The 22,406-nt window shown below is 36.0% G+C and overlaps 1 protein-coding gene across 12 annotated transcripts in view; it reads left to right on the top strand.

The window, feature by feature from the left end:
* The window catches only part of CHRM3 (cholinergic receptor muscarinic 3), a 457,925-nt gene that overhangs the window by 35,976 nt on the left and 399,543 nt on the right, over positions 1-22,406 (top strand). The window contains exon 1 of one of the 12 annotated variants that reach the window (XM_070568072.1): positions 3,268-3,363. The exons of the other annotated variants lie outside the window; for them this stretch is intronic. The gene's annotated coding sequence lies outside the window, so the exon portion shown is untranslated. Of the gene's footprint in view, positions 1-3,267; positions 3,364-22,406 lie in introns of those variants that run through there. 12 annotated transcript variants of the gene reach the window in all.

Genomic DNA, 22,406 nt, shown 5'->3' with positions numbered 1-22,406 from the left:
ACTGTCAAGGGAGTCTAGATGGGGAAGAGGAGAAAGACAAGCGAGAGGTCTAAATTCAAAATCCCTTTTGGAAGTGGTCTGTTTGGTGGTTACCTACCCAGTCATTCCATAAGCAGTCTTGTGATCTCCTGGGAACCTCTTGTTATTGGTTGATAACTTCTCAGGGGCATTAAATGAGCTTGTCTGTGCTTCTGTGATTTGACATGATAGATTTGAAAATTAATTCATATTCTATATTCATATTGAAATATATTAGTCCTCCTCTTTGGTCATCTGGGTTTCATTTGCATTTAATCTTGCCTAATTAGTTGCCACTGTGCTGCTCCTATTTGCTATATGAAGAGTGTAAGGAGAAATGCTCCATGTGTAGATTGTGAGCAGAATTACTTTTGCAGAAGTGAACCGCTTTGGGCTTACACTGACCCCATGATGTGTCAGTTATGAGTGCTCTGCTAGGATATCTACTTTGTTTAGTTTGTTAAATTGGTTCTGATGGTCATTGTCTGAAAATGTGATGTGATAAGCAGCAAGATATGTGTGAACATGGAATTATGAAAACCAATTACGGTATCATTTAATAATCTAATTTAAAGAGAAGATTGAGTTTTCTTTGGTACTTTTGAACTAAAAGAGAAACTGTCAAATTCATTCAAATGCATTTTCTATCCAAAGATAAGACGTCTGTTAAGTAATATACAAATATCACTTTCTTAGCTGCTTTCATAGACTCTTTTATTTTCCAATACTGGGGCTCCACAGGATAGTATTCTTGTCCTTTTATTAATTCAAAATGTATTTATTGAGCTCCATCCTCTTCTTTATCCTCCCTCACCGAACTCTGGAATACTTTATCGCCAATGTTGACTTTATCAATTCAGGCTTTTCAGCCAGCCCAGTGCTCTGTCTTCGTCTCTACGGCTGTTCTCAATTGTCCAATCCACAGCTCTATCAGATTCCCCAAACCTCCAGCTCAAACCTAGGACCCAAACTGACCGCTCTTCAAATACCAGAACCTTTATTCCACCTTTATCCATGATTTCAGTGAATAGAACTCAGAGACCGTCAGTTGCCCAATTCAGAAAACTCAGATGCAACACAAATTCCCCTGCTGCTGCTCTGGCTGCCTCCCTCCAGCCTGTACTTCAATCATTCCAATCTTATCTCCTAAATATCTCTTTTATACCCCCCCTTTCCTTTAAAAGCACCTCTGTAGCCTTAATTCAGGCTCTTCTCATTTCTTGCCTAAACAAATGCAATTAATCCTTAATTAGGCTTCAGTCTTTCCCGTCTCCCCTCCTCCCCCGACCTCAAAACTTCCTGTCTGAAGATCACAGTCTGATCAAGTTACTTCTCTGTTTAAAATTCTTCAGTGGGTTCCAATCAGTTACACTGGAGTGTAATGCATGATAACTGTGGTACCCTCATTTCTAAACAAGCTCCCTATAGTTCAGCAGGTGATGCACTGTGATCTCATACGCCATGTCTTTACAAGTCCTGTTTCTTGTACCTGGAAGGCCCTTTCTTGCCTTGTTTGTCTAACTAATTCCTCTTTCCTAACTTAAGATAAACATCATCCTTTCTTGGATATTTCCGAAGACACATCATCTATATAGAAGTAGAGTTACTATGCTGTCCTCTGTTTTCCAAGAACATTTTGTGCATGCCTCCTATAATTTACCACTTAACACATGTTTGTATGATAATCTTGTTTTTTCCTCAGATATAATGACTGCCTTGAGATTGGGAACTGTGTCTTATTTACTACTCTCTTCTCAGTAATGGGCATATTCAGTTCAATTCAACAGATATTTGTTGAGCACCTACTGTGTGCTAGGCTCTAAATACTTGCAACACATCAATGAACAGAACAGACAAAAATCCCTGCATATGTGAATTTGTATTCTAGCATATAATATTTGCTTGGTATTGAGAGAGAAAGAGGGAAGGTGGAGAGAGAGAAGACAGAGAAAGAAGGAAGGAAAGAGAGAAGGAGGGGAGGAAGCATACATTGAGATTGACTTTTGGGATTCTAATTGCTTTGAAAGGAAATGATAATGGGTATTTTGATTAGGAATTTGAAATTTCCAAACATCAGTCTGTAGGAAGGGAAGCAGACCTCTTGAGAGTTTTTCCTTCTCATACTGTCTGTTGCTTTAGGACCTTATGATAGGACTCAGCTGCCTGTCGATGGCAGCATTCTTCCCATTTCTTTCCTAGGAATAAATGTTTCATACAATTTGGAGTAAAGGAAAATATATGAATAGTTGCCTAATTATTTTTTTTAGAAATAAAAAAAAACTAGTGAAGAATGCTCAGTGCTTTTAAGGATGCAATAAAAATTTTTGCCACTCTTGCTGGTGGGGTTGCCTCTTGGAATTATCCCAAGGAAACACTGAGTGAATAAGTGGATGAATGTTTGTACCTGCAGCTTTCCTGCAAATCAATTTCTGAGGTAGGCTAGGCATTTGGAAGTTTCATATTTATTTTTGCTAAGTGTCCATACTTTAAAACATGTACTCAGTGTTCTCAAGCTTTACAGATAATGTCGAGAGGTAGTGAATTCCACTATGTTTATATTGTGCCTAGATTTAATTTTGAACTCAAATGGACCTTTTATTTTCCTGGAAAGCACTTTATACCATTTTTTCCATACATTTCCATAGTGTGATATTTTGCACTGCTAGAGCTTTATATAAGGTATTGTTAGGAGGATCACATTTCTCTTTTGAGAATTAAAGTCGTGGTAGTTTTTGAAAATAATTTTGAAAGGTGTTGTAAATAATGATCATATGAGACAAATTTTATAAATGAATCTGTGTATGCATGTGTATGTGTGTGTGTGTGTGTGTGCAAGCGCGTGCATGAGCTCATGGGCACGTGAGAAAGAGAGGGAGAGAAATCTTGGCTGTTGAGCTTAGTATTTTAAAAGGCAGTAAGACTGGTTTGGGAGAGTCTTCCTGAAGTTTTCCAGCAGATTGTAAGCACATTAATTTAAAAGTACCACTTTTGGCCAGTCAAGGCGTTTCTGAACTGGCGAGTCTGAGGGACACAAGCCGCTAGGAATTTGGAGGTCTTTGTGTGCAGTTGGTCCTCAGCGTCCTGGAGCAGGGGCTGCAGGATGTGTACCTGCTTTCCTCATGGTAAACAGAGCTGCATGTCCTGGGCTGCTCTCACTAGACCATTATGAAATGAGTGGGCAGGTTGTTCCTGCCCTTAGCATTTTAATGTGGGCAGCCCAGCGGTGTGTGCAATCCGGAGATAACACGTCTTTATTTGTTCCTTTGAATCTACTGTTGTACTTGTTCATCTATCTCACCAACCTGTCAGACCAGCCAGCGGATAGTTACTTGCCTTGTTTTGATTGTAAGTTGGAAAGCTTTATAAATTTCTCTCACATTCACTAATCATGTCAGATGCTTTTTCTGTCTGGTGTTTCTTATAACCTTCTACCTTCAAGTGCTTCCCATTGGGAAACCTCAAAGTAATAGTTGCATTTTCTTCTAGAACAAGGATATTAATTTTAGTAGCCATGTGAGGCTTTATCTTTATGCCTTGTTCTTTTCCCCAGCGTCTTTTCCTGATAAAACTCTGACTTGAGTGTTGCTGTTATTCCACCTTTATTGGGAGTTATGCTTTCACCTCCCACTTTTTGTTTGATCTTTTCATTAAGGATGCCCTAATGAAGTGACCTATCATGGGATTTCCAAGTCCAGACCAGAACATGAATGGCTCACCAGGCACAACATATCACACACAGGAACTCTTTTTTAAAAAATGAATGGCTCACACACTTTACAATCTAGTGGGTAATTACAATTTTTATTTCTGTTTCAGTTAAATAATTCTTGATGGCTTGGTCGTGCTTCTTTCAGAACTTTGAAATTACACCGTCTGCTCTGGGACAGTGTCTGCTCCCTCTAGTGGTCTTGGGGAGCTCGGGGATTATGGTGGCATGAAAAGCTTTTCTTATGGGACCCGTGCACACCTTTGAAGTGGTGGAAAATGAAAAATGACAAAATAGAAATGAGAGTCCAAAAGGTTCACTGGAATAACTGAGGGAATCTGAGACTGAAATCTGAAACCAGAGACCATTGATAGGATTTTGTAGCTGGCACAAAAAGAGCCAAAGCATTTTATCTATTCAAGATAAAAACTAGAAGGATTTTTGAATTATCCTTGCAAATTTCTAAGGCCTTATGATATTCTTAATGCTTTGCCTGCTGAGTAACTATGATCTTCACTGGGGTATTGGAAGAAGGGAATGGAGGAATCTCATGGTGAAGGTCACATAGAGTAGAAACGGCAGATACAATCGAAGATCTTAAAGCTCGTTAAGGACTTCTTGCTCACTGCATTTCTCCTTCAGCCATAAGCACATTACATTTTAAAATAAAACATGCTAAAACTCTCACATAAACCATCTTTCACGATATTATATTTTAGGTACACTTACATTTATTTCCACCCCAGGTTGTTTTATTAGTAGTTAAGAAAGATTTACTCTCTCAAACCATAGCTAAAGTCTTGAGATGTAAAACTTACATAAGTTATTTATAAATAGTGCTGATTTTTGACGCACAAACACACACAGACATATTCAGGTAAAGCTAACTCTGAGTGTGATTTCAAACTCATATCCAACTGAAAATGGAGTTGCTCTTTATAAATGTACCAATAAAGAACAAGATTCTATTTTGATTTGCTCAAGCTAGGCAGGGCATTATGCTGCTTTATCTTGGCCTGTTGACCCTTATGGAATCTATTTCTATATTTTACTTTGATACACCAAAGCTTGTTGTATAATCTCCTTTTTGTTGATCATTTGCATGACATGGAGTCATGGTGAACCTGTGGTCACTATGAACTTGATAGAACTGTTGTGTCAGTCACAACAGTGACTCAGTATTTGAGATTCAAGAAGGTTTCCTGAGCTACAAAAGCTTTAAAAGACCTATGTGTTGGAAGAGATAATTTTTACTTTCATGAATTTAGGAATATCTTGTAGAACATTGCGGCTTTCTGATTAAGTGTGCAATCTAAGAAAAAATAGCTATTTTACAGTATACTATTTGTTAGTAGTCATGTGCTTCTAAAACCTATTCCAGAAGTCTGATATTACATATGCAAAAGGTTGCCCAAGTGTGCACCAGTCATCAAAGAACAGAAAACCAAAGTAACTTAGGGACTCTGGAAACAAAAAAATGTTTCATATAGAATCAAAGTACAACCCCAGTTGTAATGAACATAATGGTTCCCCTCCTAAGTAGTTGTATAAGTCGAGCCTAGCTTCACAGCCAGTTTCTTAAATACTTGCAGCAGCATCTTCTCTTGGCATGCTTAGTGTGAAAATTTACAGGCTCAGAGAAGTTAATGGCAGTTACTGAAAAGGCAAATTGCCCTGGATAGACCAGCAGTTCCACTGAAGGCCGCTCTATAATGGTTAGTGAAAGTACAATTTGGAAAGGGGCTCCTTGGGTTTGTGTTGGATTGGAACACCTGGGTTATCCTGGGTCGTCAGGTCAAGATAGTGGCTGTCTTCTGAGATCTAAATGGCTCTGCTGACATTAATAATAATAACAAGAACACTTCAAAGCTTTTATACTTAGTTACTAATGGGAAAAGGTAAAGATTGCTGAGGAAGGAAAAGTAATATTAGCATCTGTGGTACTTCTGAGGGCAATAGCTGATGGGGGGCTGGGGTCAGTGCTTTGACGCTAGTAAGTGGTGGCAGGACACTGGACTCCTGGAAGTTTGTAAGGACAATGAAAGGGAAAAACTGAAATAGGGTACAAAAAGGATAGGAGAGATCATGTTGGAAAATTTCTAATTAAAAATAGGGCCAGCCCTGGTGGCCTAGTGGTTAAGCTCGGCATGCTCCACTTTGGCAGCCCAGGTTCAGTTCCCACGCACAGACCTACACCACTGTCAGTGGTCATGTGGTAGTGATGGATCATCTACACAAAAAGAGGAAGATTGGCAACAGATGTTAGTTCAGGGCAAATCTTCCTTAGCAAAAGAAACAAATAAGTAAATAAAAAGTACAAATTATTAAAACTCCTTTAGACTTAGGCCTCAGTGGCTTATTATGATCTAATATGGTCATTTCAATATCATTATGCTGGGGTCTTTGCACCTGAATGGTGTAGACTGGGCATGTCTAGGACACAGAGTGAGGCTGTCAGTACAGAGAAGGTTCAGTAGGGAGCAAAAGGCAGCCATTGTGCCTTTAACTAGGGCATGGCATCAGCCTACTAGATTTTGGGAAATAATGTGCAAGGAGTTGATATCCGAAAGTTTAAAAGGCCTCGCTACAGGGCTAGGAAGCTGGTAGGTTTGGACATGAGTGAAAGGGTAGAAGGTAGTTCTTGAAAGTGAGTCACAAAGAAAAGAGAAAAGAGGACAGGAGACCAGAAAGTCCAACTAGGAGACTGAGCTGCTGGTCTTGGACAATGAGTGTATCCTGTTTAGAAGAAATACTAGCTTTAAGGGAAAGGCTCACTCTACATGTGGGTGTTAAGTTTTTCCAACTTGCGGGTTAAAGGACTATAAGACATATCATTAAAGGGATGTTTAGTTCTACCTTTCTTAGTGAAAATATTCCTATCTCATTGTCCATATCAATATTTGTTGAATGTATTATTTTTTGCCAGAGAACAGGTCTCAGTGCTCTGTTGTTCTTCAGCCAGTTAACAAATGTGTCCTTTATAATAGCACTAAAATGACACAAGCCCGAAATTGTACCTAATTAAATAATTTCTTAATCCTTGCCTGGAGCCCTGTAATATTAGCTCAGACATCTTGATGGTTAAACTCCATAAACAGCTCAGCATCCCCTGGGTGACTGAATTTGCATTTACTCTTTGTTTGTAAGGCAGACATTACTCTGGGTGGTGTTTGTCTTTTGATGGCTTAGTACTCTTAGTGTTGACAGCTAAATGCATGAACCAGCAGACTGAGGACAAAAATGGAAAAATAAGCAAAAATAAATTCTCCTGATCGTGATTATTAACTAGTGGAAGAGTTTATAAAGTTTCCCCAAATTATTGGTTATTATTTTAAGCATGTATCATCGTTTGCTGATGAATAGATCTGAAATGGAAACAAAATGTGAAAGAACATTTATAATTGGAAAAATTATTAGAGCCGTTGCTTCCTGGCTGAGTTAAGCAAAAGTAAGATGAAACAAAAAAGCAAACAAAAGCACAGTCATTACCTAAATCGGAGCTAGTTTCCATGCTTTTCTGTGTAAGCATTCTAAGTAAATTCTTAAATACTTGAACCTTTCATCAATATCTACTAAGATATTTTGAAATCTCTTGTCCCTATAAAAAGTGAGAAGGGTGAGTTGACATGTCTATTGCTTCATTTTTTATTCTGAGCTTCCAGTATTTCTCTACAGTTGAGCAGAATTCAGCCTACAAGTGGAGGGTGCAAGAATTAGCAGCATTATAGTTGGACACATCAGTCTGCAAACCATAGACTGGCCTTGTTCCAATGTTGGAGAGAGGGGTGGACATGAAGTGGACCATTCAAGCCAACTGTCAGCACATTTTGGAAAGGTCCATAGACAATGTAAATGTGAAGTTGTTTGTGACCTGTGATAAAATAAAGCAATGCAGATCCTGTCAAAGCAATCCCTGGGAGAGACTAGGAAAGGCTTTCCCGGGTTATTAAAGCTTTTGCTTATTTTTTCTAGTTGTAACTAATAATTTTAAATAAAACTAAATTCTTCTTCAAATCTTACCATGACCAATTTGTTTATAAAGCTGTTTGTGTGTGTCAGAATCCATACACTTCTTACTAGCTGAACTGTTGCCTCATGTTACCATGCACAGATGAAGAATCTTAAAATCTTTGATAACAAATAAACATTTAAGAGAAATTAAGATAAAACTTCAAATATGTCATTTATGTTTTTAGCATCTGATGCTATTTGAATTTCATTGTCTACCTAGAAAAGAGACAGCCTCTATCTTAATTTTCAAAGTGTACATAATTGCATGCTTTCTCAAATGTTTCCTTTCAAATAGTGGGGTCGATATCAAGTTGTCTCAGATTGTTTGTCATTTCATATTAACGGCAGATTAAGTACGTTAGTTCTTGATGCGTACATACATAGAGACAACTGTGTTTTCTTTTTGTGTTCCTGAGGTTAATAAATTTTTCAGGTTGAGAGATACGGACTGTCTCTGGAAATAGATGTGTTTGGGCAAGAACTGGCTGCATGTGTTTACCTTGCCAGTGGTCATTTGAGCATGAATGGAGAATGAGGATCAGACCCTTTGAGGTGGCTCTGAGAGAGCATGTTCTCACTTTTTTTTTCATTCTGATTAGAAAAGAAGAAAAAGAAAAATATAAGCAGGGAATTTTAAAAAGTTGATTGAACTTGTGACATAGGTTTTACTTTTTTTACTTTTGAATTTAGAAGGGGCTTAAAAATGACAGAGACTTAAACTTTCTCACATGGTCAACAGACATGGCAAGAGAAGGTCAGAATACTCATTCTGTACTTAGAATCTGTGTAGTTTCTTTTCTGGTGCATTCTCTGTGCTGGTTGCCTTTCTCTCCCCGCTGGTGGACGTGTTAGTTGTTAATATGCACAAGTTCTTGGGCTACATTTTAATCAAGTCCGAGGTTTTAAAACTGTATTTGCAAATAAGAAAAAAGTATCAATTTTAATAGATCCACCTATCTTTAACAGTTTCATTTGATTGTGCAAAGTATTAGTGCTTGATGGTTTTATGTGTTTAATTTATTGTGAGATAACAAAGCTTATTTTATTCTATTTAATAGTGAATTGCAAAAGTCTGAGGTAATTGTTCTCACTTATAAAAATATTTGAAGTGAATTTACAGTATGTTTCTCCTCCCATATGTGACTTGCAGTTTTTGGTGTTCATAGAGGATGAAAGTCATTTATGGAAAAGTCGTGTATTTGAGGAATAATCTGATGATTGTATAACTTGTCATGACTCATATAGTCTCCTAATATGGTATTAAAGTGAATAATTCTTACTGAAGTCTTCTGCAGTTTACCGAGGAAAGCTTCTTCTTGTAGTGTTATGAATATAAAATTGACATCAGTTTTTTCTAAACAAATAATTACAAGAACATGAAATCTGGAAAAAATTGCCAATAAACCACACTTATGTAAGCACAAATGAAGCTGGAATTGCAAAGATCACATCAAAGTGTCTGTGAAGAAAAACTGCTGCTAGGATAAGATTTTTCCGGCTGTTTAAGGTGATTGTGACATTGAAAGCTGTATATAATAAATCCAGAGTATTTTGTCGAAAGTACTTGCTTTAATGAAGAGTATGAAGAAATGCTTAGGAAGTGAAAATGTGAAGAAAAATATTTTTTTTCCTTTGAGCATTAGTCAGTATAATATTTTGACTCATCAAAGACTAGATATACCTAAAATTGGTTGACTGAGACTTCAGTCATCACAGAGAATTTGAGAGTAAAAGAAGATTCAATTAAATATTTGTTGAGACCTTCCTTTTCTCCTGATTGTATTGCTTGAGCTCTTTTGTGAAAAATATGTGTTTCATATTTTATGGCTTTCAAAATCCTTCCACGTTTATTGTGTTATGTAATGCCTACCAAAAAAATAGCTTATGAGGCATTTGGTTTTAATAATTACGATCGTGACCTTTGAGTGCTAAGCGCCAAGCATCACGCCAGCATGTCGTATGTTTTTTCCAGTTCTTATGAGAACCCTTCAGCTTAGTTATTAGTGTCCTGCTTTGCTGATGAGTAAGAAGCCTTAGGCTGGTTGTAGGTCTTCCCTCAAGAGTCACAGAATTTGTATGTACCAGAGAAAATATGAAAGCCCATTATATTTTATTCCACCTGGCTTCTCTCTTTATATTTTAAATTGCTTTCTCTTTTTAAAAAAAGGAGAAAATAAGGTCTAAAAGAGTTAAATAACACACACACACAGACACACATTCTTCTACTGGGTACGACGAATCTCGCAAAGATAAACAAGGGATTTTACAATATAATAGGAGAGACAGACATTTCATACACAACTGTAATAAAAAGAATGTTTTGAATAAATTGAGAAGTATATAAAATGCTAGGGATTTATACAAGAGGAAGCAATTAATTTGTGCTGAGGGAACAAGAAAGACTTCACTAGAGGCCCTGCCAGATAAGCTGAGATCTGAAAGCGGGTGGAACATTGTCAAGGAGAGAAGTCAAGTGTGAGGGATAGAGAAGGATGGAGAGATGGAAGACTGGGAAGGCAGGCTGGAATTAGATCATGGAAGAGCTGGAATGTCATGCTAAAAAGTATGTGTTCAATTCAGTTGATCCCACAGAATTTGGGGGAAAAAATCAACTGGATAATATAATTAGAATTATGACTCTGACAAAAGAATTTCACGTCTTAGATGAAGAAAAATACAAATCAAATGGAAGAGAGAATGTTGCATACATATTTCGCAGTGGCCTAGAGGGGTGGCATGAATTGCTAGAGTGGAATTGGAGAGGAAGGAGAGCCTTTTGAAGGTGGAAGGATTGGATTGGTTGATTATTTGCTTGATGATTATTTACTTGTGGGGGCAGATGGAGAAAGAAAGAGCAAGAACAGTACTGAGGTCTCTGGCATCATTAATGACAGAAAGGTTAGAAGGTTTCAGAGGTTTAGGGTAAGAGATGATTGTTTTGTCTTGTTCTGTGGACCAGTGGATTTGGCAATGGGGAGACGATTGACATTGGAGGTAGTATCTTAATGAATGGTACTTCAATTATAATGTTGAAGAATAAGTGAAAGTCGGGGAATTGAACCATATAGATATGAAATAAAATTCTTTCCCAGAAACTTGTCTAGTTTGGCAGAGGAGAAAGAATGAATTCATGGGTGATGCTCGCTGGTCTAATAATAATGATGTTGTTGATAATAGCTAAGAGTTATGGAGCTCTTCCAGGTGCCAGGCATTGCCCTAAGTAATTTCCCATTCACTCCTCATAGCACTCTTGTGAAGGAAATTGTATTATTATTATCTTTCTACTGATAAAGGAAAAATGACACAGGCAACTTAATGGAGCGTTATCACTCATGTGACAGACATGTTTCAAGACTAAGGCGTCTGGGCACCTGAGGTGAGAAAATGGATTCACAACAGCAGCTGGAATGGATAGAGGATGTGATCAATGTTTTGTAGCACTTCACATGCATGTTTATTTCACAATTGCTGGTGGACAGTGCAGCCTTCCTCTAAGACATGGGGTGGAGGTGGAAGTTTGACAATTATTCTCTAATGCCCCATCATTAGAAAAGCAGGCTATCTGAGGTGGATTTCTGACTCTTTCCAAGATTGTTAAATAAGTGCAGCTAAGAATAGAAACTTTAATGCATTAAGGAGTCAATATTTATAAGAGTGATTAGAACAGTGTTTAATCAGAAGTCAAATAACATGAGCCATCATTATTGCCATCATCAGCCATTCATCCATTCATCTGTCCACAGAGCCAGTAAATATGGGGTACTGTTTACTAGGCACTGGGGGATTTGGAGATGAAAGACAGAAAGCCTGCCTTTAAGGAATAGTCCAGGGTGGGAGGAAGGCATAACAGCCAACTGCAGAGGGTACTGATCCATTAAAAAAAAAAAAAAAACATTAATTACCAAACATCTTAAGTGGTGTGCACTTTCTAAGCCTTGAAGACAGAGGAAATAACAAAGGCAAATAGAATTGAATTAATTAGTATTTATAAGTTTTATACCAAGTAAAAACTCAAATTATGAGATGATTAAGCTGTGAATATAATTTGTGGCAAAATGAAAAAGGCAAACTGTCGTTAGTATATAATGGTATTAATTAATCTGTTAAGACATTAGTAAGCACTTCATAGATCAATGATCAAGGTATGTGATCAACCATTTACTAAAAAGTAATCAACATATCTAAACAAGAACAAAAACACTACACCTTAAACAGTAATTAGAGAAACTTTTTTCTGTTGTTTTTTGCTGAAGAAGATGTATGCTGAACTAACATCTGTTGCCAGTCTTCCTCTATTTTGTATCTAGGTCTCTGCCACAGCATGGCTGCCAATGAGTGGTGTAGGTCCATGCCCAGAAACCAAACATGGGCTGCTGAAGCAGAGCACACCAAACTTAACCACTAGGCCGTGGGGCCAGTCCCCAGAGAAACTCATTAGCTAACTTTTCCTTTGTAGATTAAATACAAATTTTTAAGCCATTTTCAATGATGTCCGTGTGTGTTGAAATGGGCTAGCTCATGCATTACCAATAACAGTATAAATGGTACAATCCCTTGGAAAAACAACTTAGCAATGTGTAAGTCTATATGGCCTGTTCTACTGAAATACTGTGAAGTATGATGTAAGCAACGTGCATTTTCATTTCAACACTATTTAAAGTAGGAGAAAATTGGAGTAATCTCAGTGTTCATCTAGAAACGGGGAGTGACTAAGGTAAACAATGGTTCTAAGTTGGGACCTTTGATAAGGATGTTGGTAATGTTACTTAACACCACGGAAATTGCCCATATAATAATATTAAATAAATAAAACAGAATACAAAAATTATGTATGTAAAAATATAGGTATTAAGAAAAGAGAGGATATATTTTTTGTTGTATTGGGTACTCAAAGTGGTAGCAGGTTTATAAGCAATTTTTTTTCAGTTTTTCCACATTTTACGGATTTTATTTAATTAGAATCTAATTCATAAGTATGTATGTACATAATTTCATCATCAACTTAAAATTAATTAGCTTCTCAAAATACTTACTAAATGATTTCACTTTGATTTTTCAAAATACCTTGTAAGTTAGGTAGGGCTAGTAGTATATTTTTCTTTTTAGTGATAAAGAATGATTTATGACTGCCCAATATTAAAAATATTATTTTAGAAAAAGTCTTAAGAATCTTTATACAAAATGATGTGAAGGAGAGGATTAAGTAAAAGTAGCTTTTCTAAGTTAGTTGCTATATACAGTTTCTTAGAATATTCCAAGAATTCAGTGAGAGAGAAAGGGAAGGACAGAAGGGAAAGTTCTGGAGGAAAAAATGTTGCCTGTACTTTTTTCTTTAAAAGCAACTGAGTGCCAGAAAAACAAAAAAAATTTTACAAATACTTGATACTATAGCAGGAGCTTTTGGTCCAGGTAGGAAAGGAGGGGCTTAAAATTGGAATCAGTTTATTGAGAAGGCATCGTTGGAGTTGACATTATGAATTAAGAGTATTTCTCTTGACGTCTATGCTCTTTTTAGTATCTTCTTGTTTTTTGGCTGGGTTTGGTGTGTATCGTTCAATGCTGGATCCATCCCGGCCACACTACTGGGTGTAAACCCAACCCAGCGCTTTGTTCTTGAAAAAATATGCACTTTAAGTCAGACAGACTTGGATTCCAGTCTGAATTCTGCCATTTCACCATTACAAGGTCGTGGGTGAATTATTCAACATCTTTCAGCCTCAGTGTCCTTTTTAAACTGAATTCAGCGCCTTATAAAGTGATATTCCGGGATTCAATGAAACAACATAGGAAAGGTTTAACAAAGTATCCACTGCATAATTGCTTCAGAAATGTGTCTTTCCTAACGAGCCTGTTGGGGTGTCACTTACTCTGCCCTTTGTTCTGAAAGATGGACGCAATGTTCCTATGTGATTCCCTTTCCAGATCAGTCTCGGAGTTTTAGTCAAATTGTTAACTTTAATTTAAAAATATTATACAGAAAGTGCTTGGTAAATTATTAACATATTAGGTTCTAGCCTAGCATATATTTCATTAGAGGATTTCTCAAATTTAGTGAATTACTTTGCCAAATTACTGAGAAATGACATGATATTTGTTATGAGCTTTGGATAAAGATAATTTTTTAGAACATGAACACTTTATCAAGTTTGTAACGAGTATTGAACCCTATTTTACCTCTTATGAGAAAAATTACCTAAATTGTCTAAAAATTGAAATAAATGTTCCTTTATAAACATTCAAAATGGTATATTAACAGATACCTTTATCATGACTAAAATATTGCTGTTGTTACAAGATAATTTTAAAAGAAGATAGAAGTATTGGTAATAATCATTACCATAAAACATCCAAATAATTTTATTACAGGCAGCTACTTAATTTTTTTTCAGTCTGGTTACAAATCAGCTAACCCATGAAAAAGGATAGTAGAGGGAGGAGCAGATGTGAAAAACAGACCAAAATTCTCCGTGGATCAATATTGGGAATTGAGGGCCATTCCAGTTTTAAAATACTCGGTCTGTGAGTCTTCAGTATCAGCAAGTATAAAGCTGAGGAATATCAGATTCTTTTCAACTAGAAGAAGAACACGGAGCCTTCTATTTGATTTTTAACACAACGGCTCTGTTTATTATAACCGTTTGTTACCATAAAAGTATAAACTGAAAGGTAGCAATGATGGGTGAGTGTAATATATTACGTTAAATAAACTTGTCCTGTGCGCAGTACATGGAAAGCTCTGTTTACATTACAGTAAGCTGTTTTCTGCTGCATTTACAATTCTGCTGAGCAAATAAATTAAGAGGGCTTATGACAGCTCAATTTACTTTATTTGGTCAGACCCCAAAGACATTATTAGTATAATTTAGCAAATTTAACTCTATTTAAGTATTTAGTAATGCAATATCAACGAAGTCTTTTCTTAAAGGAAAGGATGTTTTAGTCAATCATTTAGAAAAAAGAGCAAAAGAGAATTGTTGGACAAAAATCTGAACAATACAATCCAGCATACATCAGACTCTGAAGGGTGATGAATATAAAGATCATTGTATGAGATTGAGGAGACTTTAAAAATGGAAGGGTGTGTAATGTATATAAAAATAGATTTTCATACTCCTTCTCACAAGCTGATGTAGGTTTTAACTTTGTTTTGGACACAAGGTAAAAGTGGAGGAGTTGGAGGGGGTGGGGGGAATTTGCAGATAGTTCCAAATTCTCTTTTGTATTAAATGGACTAGATGCCACCAAGACAAGAAATTTAGTTAATTACAGTATTTACATAACCAGACTTAATTTTCTCGGCTTTCTGTTACTTAGGCTGAATTGTCACTTTCTGGGGTGTGTGTGTGTGTGTATAACTGTAACACAAACAATCAGAGCAGCAAGGTGCAGGGGAAAGAGACATGGATTTGGAACAAGAAGACCTAAATTCAAGTCCCTGCTCGGCCTTGTATTCAGTAGATGATGATTAAAGCAAAGTAAATTATTGGGGCCTAGTTAAGGCTCTCAAATTCTAACTCAGAATTATATGGGAAATGTGGGTGTCCTAGGCTGGTGAATAATATAGAAACACTTGCAAGTGATACATTTTGTGCCTTTTCAAGACGCTGTTATCTGCATTTCCCTCCAGCTAAATAGATCCTAGTTGTCTTAAGTGTCTCTGCATTTGCACATGCTGTTCCCTTTTTCAAGAACGCTTTTCCCCCTCCTTTTTCACGTGAGTCTTATCATCCTTCTGTGCCCATTTCAAATGCCCCCTCTACACTAAAGCTTTTTCTCCAAGATACTTTTAGTTATCTCTTCTTTTGTTTTAAAAATACTTACTGCTTCTAAAATTAATCTAAGTACATTGCATAAAAATATAGAAATAAAAAGGTGAAAATAAATATCAACCATAATTCCATAGGTAAAGGTAAATATCATTAATGTTTTTGTATATTTTCTTGCAATTTAACTTTATGCAAACCCATTTCCCCCCCCCCCAAAAAAAACAAGTAATAACAATGACAAAACTAATTTGGGAACTGATGTGTATATACTTTTATATTCTCTTTTCCACTTAACATTAGATCATGTGCATTTTTTTGTATCTTTATTCTTAGGAAACATAATTTTAATATTTTCATAACAGTCCATCACACACATAGAACATAATTAATCTAATAGTTCCTCTCTTCTTGGCCATCAAAGCTGTTTAGAATATTTTGCCTCTATAAGCAAAGCTTTCTTGTGCACATCCAATACTATTTCTGGAGGACAGATTCCTAGAAAAAGAATTCCTGGGTATGTACATTTTAATACTTTCGAAATATACTGCCAACTCGGCCCCTGGGGAGATTGCATCATTGTGCACTTCTGCCAGCCATATGCAGCAGCACTGGCTATTTTCACTGTGCTCTTCCTGCAAGGGCAGTGCTCATTACACTGTGTGGTAATGATTTCTTTACTTGTTTCTCTCGCCCACTAGACTACAAACTTCTAGGTGGCAGGAGCTCTATCTTACTTAAATGAATCCTAAGATCTAGCGCAGAGCTCACCATGAAAAGTGAGTGCTGAGTTAAATTTTGTAGAATGAATTATACTTTTCCATTTTTTTCCTAATGTATTTGTTATATTTTTCTGTAAATTGTTTCTTAATTTTCAGTGATATTAAAAAATATGAAATATTTCCATTTCTGCTACTTCAGTGAACAAGACTGGGATTTCAATATCTTAGTTTAGGACTGGCTTTGTTCTGGCACGTGACAGCAGATTTCCTCTGCTACAGTGTTAGCTGTGTAGAGAATAAATATGGTCATGAAAAGTGAGTTTGCATTTATTCCACTTTTGATTATGAGTATTTAGAAAATACACTCCATGAAGCTAGCTGTAAAAATATCTTTTAAAAAAAGGTATAGACTTGTTTTGCAAAGCAGACAACAGTTCATCTTTATTTAAAATTTTGAAATTTTGTTTATCATAGTTTTTGCATTAATTTTGATTTCTTGAAATCTTGCATTTTTAATTTATTTTTACATTTATAATTTTTTAATTGAGGTAACATTGGTTTATAACATTATATAAATTTCAAGTGTACATCATTTTATTTCAGTTTCTTTTAGACTACATCTTGTTCACCACCCAAAAGCTAATTACTCTCCATCACTGTCCACATGTTCCTTGTCACTCCTTTTACCCACATCCGCACTCCCTCCCACCCCTCTGCTAACCACCAGTCTAATCTCTGTATCTGTGTGTTTGCTTGTTGTTCTTTTATCTGCCATATATGAGTGAAATCATATAGTGTTTGTCATTCTCCATCTAACTTATTTCACTTAGCATAATATGCTCAAGGTTCATCCATGTTGTTGCAAATGGCAAGATTTCATCTTTTTTATGGCTGAGTAGTATTCTGTTGTGTATATATATAAACATCTTCTTTATCCATTCATCCTTTGATGGGTACTTAGGTTCTTTCCAAGACTTGGCTATTGTAAATAATGCTGCAAGGAACATAGGGTGCAAATATCTTTAAACATTCGTGTTCTCATGCTTTTGGATAAACACTCAGAAGTGGAATAGGTGGATTGTATGGTATTTCTATTCTTAATTTTTTGAGGAATCTCCATAGTGTCTTCCATGGTGGTTGCAACCTTTTACATTCCCACCAGCAGTGTATGAGTGTTCCTTTTTCTCCACATCCTCTCCAACACTTGTTATTTCTTGTCCTGTTAATTATAGCCATTCTGACAGGAGCGAGGTGATACTTCATTGTAGTTTTCATTTGCATTTCCCTAATAATTAATGACGTTGAACATCTTTCCATGTTCCTGTTGGCCATCTGTATATCTTCTTTGGAAAAATATCTGTTCATATCCTTTGCCCATTTTTTTAATTGCATTGTTTTTCTGTTGTTGAGTTCTTTATATTTTTTGGATACTAATCCCTTATCAGATATATGATTTGCAAATATCTTCTTCCAGTTTTTAAGTTGTCTTTTCATTTTGTCGATGGTTTCCTTTGCTGTGCAGAAGCTTTTTAATCTGATGTAGTCCCATTTGTTTATTATTTATTTTATTTCCCTTGCCTGGTGAGACATGGTATTCAAAAAGAGGCTGCTAAGATCAATGTCACAGAGTGTACTGCCTATATTTTCTTCCATAAGTTTTATAGTTTCAGGTTTTATGGTCAAGTCTTTAATCACTTTTGAGTTAATTTTTTGTATGGTGTAAGATAATGGTCTACTTTCATCCGTTTGCATATGCCTGTCCAGTTTTCGCAACGCCGTTTATGAAGAGACTTTCCCTTCTCCATTGTGCGTTCTTAGCTCGCTTGTTGAAAATTAGCTGTCCATAGATGTGTGGTTTTATTTCTGGGCTTTCTGTTCCATTGATCTGTGTGTCCGTTTTTGTGCCAGGGCCATGCTGTTTTGGTTACTATAGCTCTGTAGTGTATTTTGAAGTCAGGGATTGTGATACCTCTGGCTTTGTTCTTTTTTCTCAGGATTGCTTTTGCTATTCAGGGTCTTTTATTGTTCCATATAAATTTTAGGATACTTTGTTCTATTTCTATGTAAAATGCCATTGGGACTTTGATAGAGATTGTATTGAATCTGTAGATTGCTTTAGGTAATATGCACATTTTAGCTATGCTAATTCTTCCAATCCATGAGCACAGAATATCTTTCCATTGCTTTGTGTCTTCTCTGATTTCTTTCAGTGTTTTATGGTTTTCAGTACACAGGCCTTTCACCTCTTTGGTTAAATTTATTCCTAGATATTTTATTATTTTTGTTGTGATTGTAAGTGGGTTTGCCTTTTTAATTTCTCTTTCTGCTATTTCATTCTTAGTGTATGGAAACGCAACTGATTTGTGATGTTGATTTTGTACCCTGAAATTTTACTGTAGTTGTTTATTACTTCTAATAGATTTTTGGTGGATTCTTTAGGGTTTTCTATATATAAAACCATGTCATCTGTTAATAGTGATATTTTTACTTCTTCCTTTCCAATTTGGATTTCTTTTATTGCTTTTTTTTTTGCCTGATTCCTCTAGCTAGGTCTTCCAATACCATCTTAAATAAGAGTAGTGAAATTGGGTATCCTTGTCTTGTTCCTGTTCTTAAAGGGATACCTTTCAATTTTTCACCATTGAGTATGATGCTAGCTGTAGGTTTGTCATATATGGCCTTTATATTGAGGTACTTTCCTTCTATACCTTTTTTTATTTTTAAGGGAAAGATTCCCCTTGAGCTAACGTCCGTTGTCAATCTTTCTCTCTCTTTTATTTTCCTCCCCAAAGCCCAAGTGCATGGTTGTATGTCCTACTTGTAAGTCCTTCTAGTTCTTCTATGTGAACAGCTATAGTGTGGCAACAAACAGATGAGTGGCATGGCTCCATACCAGGAAATGAATTCAGGCCACTGAGGTGGAAAAGCATCAAACTTTAACCACTAGGCCATCAGGGCTGGCTCATTACTATGCCCACTTTATTCAGAGTTTTTGTAATAAATGGATGCTGTATCTTGTCAAATGCTCTCTCTGCATTGATTGAAATGATCATGTGATTTTTATTCTTCATTTTGTTAATGTGGTATATCATGTTGATTGATTCACAGATGTTGAACCATCCTTGCATCCCTAGAATAAATCACACTTGATCATATTTTTAATGTTTTGTTGTATTCTAGACTTTCTTTACAATGCATGGGAGTTCTGTGCCAGCTACTGTAATTGTCACAGGTAACTCTGGCTTATAAGTGCCCACATTGGTTGTATATTCAGTTTGTATCATGTGGAATTATAAGACGTGATAATTTATCTTTGGTTAGATGTCGCTCCTTAAATCTTTTAATCATTCTTCTCAAGCTAGTATCCAGGTATTACTTATAAAATAGAATGTTTGTGGATCTGATCCCAAAAATCACGTTATAGTGATGAACTGATAGATAAAATTAGTGTTCAAGTAGTATCAATTTTAAATTTGGACATTGTACATTATAGGCCTAGTAAGTGCTCAGTGAGTCAAAGCAGCACACTATAGTAGTCTGAACTTGAAGTAAAATAAAGCAGCCTTTATTTAATACTTCTTCAGAATTAAATTTGTAAGTTATATCAGATAATATCAAGATTCTTATTACCAAGAATGAGAATTTAGGCAAGAATAGATCTGTTAAGTCAGGAATGTGGAGAGCTGACCTCTCATGGTGTTGAGAGCACAGACTTGGGAACCCATTGCTTGGATTTAGATCCTGGCTTGGCATAGCCACAGGCAGCTCACTCCAGCTCTTGCAACTTCATTTTCTCACTGGTGTACCAGGGATGAGAATAGTTCTGCTTCATTCATGTCATATAGATTAAACAGATTTTCACATAGAGCACTTTAAAGAGTGCCTGGGACATATATATATATATATATACATTTTGTAAAATCAGATTTTCTACTGAAGCAGGATTACATACTTCAGTAGGATCTTTTTAATAACTTAATCTCATAACCAATAGGAAAATGTCCAGCCAAGGGATGGGAAAAAAAATAGCAGAAAATGTATTTTACAATTCAGTATTATTGAATGCAAAATATACAACCAAGTAGTTCAAAATGAGCATAATTCATAAACTATTTGATCCTCTTTTCCTAAATTCTATTGCCTTCTTGAATTGATTATTGTCTTTTACAGTATCTATTGTATTAGATTTTAGAAATAAAATTATTGATTAAAATGCACTATATTTTAAAATAAAAAATGTGAAATTGAAATAAGCTATCTTTTTTTATTATTACTTTACACAATATTCTTGTGTAAATATGTGTTCCATAAAATATTCTGTTTGTCCTTTAAAACGTAGTGTTTATCCATTTTTCATAACTATGTAATACCATCTGATGCCTGCCTGCTATAATTCAAAAACCCTACATTCTACTCTGCTTTTGGAGACAGGAATGAAATGAAAATTCACATGTTAAAATAATTGTGAATGCATGTGTTTGAATTATTTTTAACTTGGGTTTGGATTCCATAAATGTATCCTAGATCACTGGCTATTTATAGAAGCTGATTGCAATTTAAAAAGTTTATTGCCAAACAATTAAACAATGGAAATATAGACTAACCAGAAAACAAGACATAAAATGTGAGTATTAAGTGCTCATACATCCATGTTCACTCTAAATGTAAATGGATTGAATTCTCCGTTCAAAAGTCACAGAGTGGCTGGATGGATTAAAAAACAAGGCCCAACAATATGCTAACTACAGGAAACACATCTCAGGTCTAAAGACTAACATAGGTTCCAAGTGAAGGGAAGGAAGACAATACTCCAAGCAGGTGGCAAACAAAAAAAAGCAAGTGTTGCCATACTTATATCAGACAAAGCAGACTTCAAGATGAGAGACAATAAGGGCAGTATATAATCATAAAAGGGACATTCCACCAAGAGGACACGACACTTATAAATATATATGCACCTAACACAGGAGCACCAAAGTATGTAAAACAACTACTAACAGACCTAAAAGGAGAAATCGACAGCAACACAATAATAGTAGAGGACCTCAACACCCCACTTACATCATTGGATAGATCATCCAGACAGAAAGTCAACAAGGAAACAGTGGCCTTAAGTGAAACACTAGACCAGGTGTGCTTAATAGATATGTATAGAACACTCCAATTAAAAGCAGCAAAATACACATTCTTCTTAAGTGCATAGATAGACCAAATGTTGGAAAACAAGGAAAGCCTCAATAAATTTAAGAAGATTGAAATCATATCAAGCATCTTTTCTGATCACAATGCTATGAAACTAGAAATCAATTAAAAGAGAAAAAAGCTGGAAAAGTCACAAATATGTGGAGACTAAACAAGATGCTACTGAACAACCATTAGGTCAATGAAGAAATCAAAAGAGAAATCAAAAAAATACCTAGAGACAAATGAAAATGGAAATCTAGGGGCCAGCCCAATGGCACAGCAGTTAAGCTTGCATGTTCCACTTCGGCAGCCCAGGGTTTGCCAGTTTGGATGCTGGGTGCAGACCTATGCACCGTTTATCAAGCCATGCTTTGGTAGGCATCCCACATATAAAATAGAGCAAGATGGGCACAGATGTTAGCTCAGGGCCAATCTTCCTTGGCAAAAACGAGGAGGATTGGAAGATGTTAGCTCTCTGTAATCTTCCTCAAAAAAGAAAGAAAAGAAAAGAAAATGAAGATATATCATACCAACTCTTATGGGATGCAGCAAAAGTGGTTCTAAGAGAGAAATTTATAACAATACAGGCCCACGTTAACAAACAAGAAAAATCTCAAATAAGTAATCTTACACTACACATAACAGAACTAGAAAAAGAAGAGCAAACAAAGCCCAAAGTCAGCAGAAGGAGGAAAATAATAAAAATTAGAGCAGAAATGGGGCTGGCCCCATGGCCGAGTGGTTAAGTTCACGCATACTGCTGCAGGTGGCCCAGTGTTTCATTGGTTCGAATCCTGGGCATGGACATGGCACTGCTCATCAAACCACACTGAGGCAGCGTCCCACATGCCATAACTAGAAGGACCCACAACAAAGAATATACAACTATGTACCAGGGGGGCTTTGGGGAGAAAAAGGAAAAAAAAAATTTAAATCTTTAAAAAAAAAATTAGAGCAGAAATAAATGAAATAGAGACTAAAAATACAGTAGAAAGGATCAAT

Source organism: Equus przewalskii, chromosome 1 (genome assembly GCF_037783145.1).
Source record: "Equus przewalskii isolate Varuska chromosome 1, EquPr2, whole genome shotgun sequence".
In the NCBI taxonomy this organism is placed as follows: Eukaryota; Metazoa; Chordata; class Mammalia; order Perissodactyla; family Equidae; genus Equus; species Equus przewalskii.
The sequence above is the reverse complement of the archived record's forward strand: the minus strand, read 5'-3'. Positions and strand labels throughout refer to the sequence as shown.